Consider the following 6097-nt stretch of genomic DNA (forward strand, 5'->3'; position numbering starts at 1 on the left):
AAACTGTAATGCTGAAGCTCTGAGAGACAAGAAAAAGTCCAATATTTAATGTCTACCTTTTCTGTGAGAGTTGAAGTTCAGCATTTTCCATGGAATAGTGTTCTTGGGAGCTCAGAATCTGCTCCTGTTGAAGACTTTTCTGGTCACATTCTCCTGTATATTGACACCCAAAACGATTTTTAGTGCCCCTGGCCTGAACGACTGATGTATGAATCAGAAGTTGTATTGGTGAATCACATTAACGTCCATATCAGCAGAGACTAAAAGTGATTAAATACCATAGTTTTGTTTTCCCCCTTTGGCACATCGGTACACCTGGAGAAAATTAGGTAAAACCCAATTAGACAGAGTTAGTTATCCTCAATGCTCAAATGAAATTTTGCATAACTTTCAGAAAAAATAAATATTCAATGAAAGCAAACTAATAAACCTGAAGGTGGCTTTTAACATGAGAGATTGTAAGTACGCTAACATTCATCAAGTCAAGAACCTGCTTTGGAGTTGCCTCTGAAAAATATGAATTTATATTTTGTTTTTTAAAGGTTAGTAAAAATAAAATATATCAACGTTTTCATAAACTAAAAGGAAAAAGAAAATCTACAAATAGTTAAATTTAATATCATCATACTTACTGTCTGGGCCCCCAAGGTCCTGTATTGCATTCACAAAGCAGTGATGGAGATGAGGAGACCAGTGAAAGTGAGGCAACTTACAACGCATATTCTGTCTTACACTCCCTCTTCTTTCACAGTTCGCCATATTGTTTTTCTCGCCAAAATGCTCATGAAAAGACCTAATTAATAAATGATCTCCTCCTCTATGTGCAGACAAATTAGTCCCTAATTATACCTAAATTTTGACACAATAATCTAGATCTGCTGCCTCAAATTTGGCAGCATATTTTACTTTACATTCACAGCATAATTTTGTGGGACCCAAAAGTCTAATCTGTTTCACAAACCCTTAATCAAAACATATAACACATTGAAAATTAATCTGTGAAATCTGACTATTTTCTACTAGTAAAATCTAGAAGAACTTTAAAGTGATGGTATAATGATATTAGTAATAATAATAAAAGAACGAAAATCTAGGCCTGCCGACATAAATTGTCTTATACGAACACAAGAAACCAGAGAAAAATCACTGCATACAATTATATGCCAATTGCGACTTTTCTTCTTTCATACAGCCAATTCTTTCTGTCAAAATCAGACATTCGCCTAAAAGCAAAACTTTGGTATGTCCAAATGCTTCCAAAACATTGTACAGTTTCAATGAATTTGTGAAAGAATTTCGTAAGCATTTGAAAATCGTCTTTGAATTTATAGGAGATGGGCATTTTCAACAACAAAAAGTACACAGAACGGAAGAAAAGTAAACTGAAATATAAAGATCATCCATGCTATTCAAAGGTAGTTATCATTGCAGAGGGAATCCTGTAAATGCTGCAGGTCAAGATTTTATCACCTCTAATGTCTTCCTATACAACAAAAAATCTCATTTCACCAACCACTCACATGCATTCCTCAAAATTGGAACATTCCTGTGACCAATTTCATTTTTCAAATATTCTAAACCCCTTTCAGACTGATAAACCAGCAATAACACTGATGATTTTCTTTGTTTTTGTTTATTTACTATGTGCTTACAGTGCATTTTTCAAATGTGAAGACTATGCAAAAGAATCTTAGGCATATAGTTCTAAACAAAGCACAGTAAAAGTCGTGTATAAGCATGTGCTCATCTCAACTTCTCGTTAGCAGAAAAGCCTCTATTAGAGAGAAATCACATGATACGTTTTTAAAATTTAGTTCAGAAAAGTAAGATAATGATTTAGTATTGATTGTTTGATTTTTTCTTTGAAAAAAAAATTAAAATTTATTAATCAATAGAGCTAAAGAAAATACAAGAATGCTTTCAGACAGTCATAGTTATCACAGCAACAAATCTGTGAATTTCTAGAATATAACCCCCTAGCAAAAATTAAGAAAGAAGTACAAATATTAGTCCACATCATTCTGAATCAGATATCAAAACTAAGTAACCTGATCAAGAGAAAGAGAACCCTAATCATAAACATTTCATCCTCATGGAGTGTTTGAAACCCATTTACCTTGAGAATCAGAATCCACATTCCTTTCTGAGGGGGATATGAACAAAAGAAATGGAGTTGAAGTATTGAGATAAATCAGGAATTTGAGCATGAGAGAAGTCATATGCCAAGAAGAACTCTCAAAATTCTTGTTATTCAAACTAAAAGTAAAATTATAGAATCCATCTCACAGATGACATGTTTTTAACCCAAATCGCAAGATTTTTTTTTAAAAAAGTAACAAGAAGGGCACGAGCTTCTATTTGATTATTAGTACCAACTCCAGTAGCCACAAAAAAAAATAGAACTACATAGAACCAGAACTATCATAACCAACCCCTCAAATCTCAGCTAGGCCAAGGTTACCCCTAGAGGAACCATCAGCGGAATTTTTGAAAACAATGTTAGGAGTTCAATGGCCATCTTTGTTAACTTTTTGAGAACAAACTTGAGGAGAAGGATGATTCTGAGACATAGAAATGGAAGAAACAATAAAATTGATGAGCACTTTTAGATGTTAAGAGCGGGGGGTGAATCAACATATATCAAAACTTAACTAATTTAACCACTCATTTATCATTCATTCCATTTACCATTCGTGAAGAAATAAAGAACTAAAAAATAAAAAGGCAACCACACATGAACACCAATATTTTTTGTGGAAAACCAAATGACGGAAAAACCACAATGAGAACTATCTCACTATATGAAGAGCATGTTAGAATGTTTAGGCTTAAGGCAAGGAGCTCACTACCCTTGATGTGAATTTGAAAACTAAGGTGCACAACCTCAGGGCAAGATACAGAAATACTTGTGGACATTAAAGATCACTTCTTCAAGGCAAAATACATTACATATGAAAGAGATACATCAATATGATTGAACTATAGGCATCTGCATCCACTGATATACCGATTATAATTCACTATTAAAACAAATCTAAAACCACCTTCTTACTACTTCACTAAACTTGCAAGACTTTTCACAACTTCACAAACACTTTGCACAATACACACACAACTTATTCCTACATCTCTAAAAAGATTTCATCCCTTATATACCATTCTTAATCAAAGTAAAAGATCAATTAGGTTGGCCTAAAATGATGTAACATGTAGGATCATAACAGTCAGCCCAAAACCAATCTTTAATGCATTATGAAAGACAAAGTGAAATGTGTGAGGCATCACACCATGTTGGCACACCTTCTTGTCCATACCAAATCATTGTCTATAGATTTGCACACTACTGCACTGACCAAATTATGAAAGGTTGGCTCCAAATGATAAAGTGATTAAGACACGCCAACACAACTTACCCAAATTACAATGCGGACAATAAAAAACACTTGTAGATGCACAACATAGAATCACTTGATATCTATTATAAGGTGAGGAAAATAGGATTCACAAGTCTATACACACAAACAAGAAATCTATTTTCCAACCTACCAATCACATTGGAAGGAGAATGATCCACTAGGCTCAAGAGGTTTGAACACAAATTGAATGCAATGGTCCTTTATTGTGGGGGAATATGACTATGTAAATTGTAATCGAAGAATGTAAGAAGTAGATCCAAATAGGTTGAAATGATAGTTTTCAACATGCATAGGAAGATAGTAAACGGGTAGACCAATTCCAAAAAAAAATCCAATAGAGTAGACTATAACTAACTTGCAATCTAAATTTCAAGCAGATATGGAGGGAGCAAGGTGCCCAACTTGACCGCCTCCTAGGACTAAGGTACCCTACCTGACCTACTCCTAATAGTTTTAGTTTCGACAAATTATAGACTGTAGCCCTCCTTTGGTTTGCTTTGTCCCTATTTTTGTAGGTCCATCACCTGTTCTTGCACACAAAAAAGAGAGAAAATGTTGGCTAGAAAGGGGTTTGCCTAAGCCAAACCCCTGTTTTAGGAATTAACCTTGAAATTGAATTGAATTTCACTTGATTTGAAAGTGTAGTTAGGTAGCATCTAGGCTGGAACTGAAAATAGAACGTTTATACCTTTATAAACCTTCTTGATATCAAAATGCTCATGAAGATGTTGATGTTGAATTGAATGAGTTGACTTTTGGAATGGAAGATCATGGATTCCATCACAAATACATAAATTTTCAAATTAGTCCATATCTTCAATGCCTTCACAAATACATAAATCTACAAATTACAGATTGTAGCCCTCCTCTAGCTTGCTTTGTACCTATTTTTGTAATCTCGTCACCTGTTACTACACACAAAAAGGAGAGAAAATATTGGGTAGAAAGGGGTTTGCCTAAGTCAAACCCCAGTTTTAGGAATTAACCATGAAATTGAATTGAATTTCACTTGAATTGAAATCATGATGTTAGGTAGTAGAGGCTAGAAATGAAAATGGAATGTTTATACCTTCATAACCCTTCTTGATATCAAAATGTTCATGAAGATGTTGATTTTGACTTGAATGATTTGACTTTAGGAATAGAAGATCATGGATGCCATCACAAATACATAAATCTGTAAATTACTCCTAACCTTTAATGCCTTGATGCTTGATCTCTTTCTCTTGACTTGATTTGTCTCCTTTTGTGTCTATATCATCGAGTCAATTCACGCTCTCCCAAAATGAGGGAGGATATCTTTCTTATATACTTCTCCCAAGAATTTTAGGGCACAAAACTTACAAAAGACTGACACAAGAAAATATTTCCCTCTCAACCATGTTGATCATTAAGTTGTTCAAGTTTGGGGCCAAACATGGGGGATCAAGGCATCCTGATTAGCCCACTCCCAGGAGTGAGTCTCCCTAGGTTCTTTGATCCCTCCAATGTGGCCTCAAATTGGGACTTGAGGTCCAAAATGGGAAGGGAAAGCTAAAATGAAATGATAAATAAGGTTAAATCAAGCATTTCAAATGCAAACGGCCAAGAATGCTAAAACAGGGCCTAGATAAGCAAGAAATTGCATAGGGATGCAATTTACAAAGCTACATTTATCCCCCACTTTAATGAGAGTATGAATCTGAGTTCAAACTCATGGTAAAGTACATCAAACCATAAGAAACTATCATCAAGTTAAAAGAAACAAGAATCACCAAGCCCCCAGGTGACTTTAGGACCTCATCTATCCAAAACCAAGACAAAAGAAGCAAAACATGAAGAGAAAGAGAGAGCCTTACTACACTAGCCTAGTAAGGTTAAACTTGCTATGAGTCATGTAAAGTGGTGCAAAGGAGAACTAAAATAGTCTAGCATGTTATGTTGTGCTAGCCAGTTCACCCCAAGGATAACCATGTGAAGCATTGTACACTTGTAAATCTGCCAAAGGAATATTGTAAAAGATAAGCATATAAATCATTGTATCTAAGGAAATCAACCAAAAGGTAGGACTACAAAGAAAAAGGCATAGTTTGCTAGGTAAACTGAAAAAAAGTGGCTGCAAAAATTGATTGGTGGTGTGTATGTCCACACGTTAAAGTGATTGCATACACCTTACTGGGAGAAATAGCTTTAAGGTAGCATACATGCATCCAAAAGGAAAGCATTTTTCCATTATGATATGCCCCTAAGCAAGGAAAAAATCAAGGGAAATAGAGCACATTTCAAAAAAAGCACATAAGGCATCCACTAACTCTGGGGTCAATATATGTGTATGATAAATCATGTATATCAAGTATAATTGCATTGATTTGATGTCATCCCCTAAAGGTAGTGAAACTACAAACACAATGGAAGAAAAGAAGATAAGATAACAAACAAATGTCTTTTTGGGTCAACATGGAAGAGACCAAAAATACATATCAATGCCTTGCATCCTCACCGAGTAAACAACACAAAGGCACATTAAAAATAATAACACATGTACAACATAACATTGATATGATAATTAGAAGAGTTGAGATACAAATAGAGGAATGTCACAATGGATTGGTCCCTCTATTGCCTTATTTTAATAGAGGAATAAGGGTCATCCAAAGAGATCCTAATATAACACAAAGACATATCAAGCAGCATAACACGAT

Source organism: Cryptomeria japonica, chromosome 5 (assembly GCF_030272615.1).
Source record: "Cryptomeria japonica chromosome 5, Sugi_1.0, whole genome shotgun sequence".
NCBI classification, from domain to species: Eukaryota; Viridiplantae; Streptophyta; class Pinopsida; order Cupressales; family Cupressaceae; genus Cryptomeria; species Cryptomeria japonica.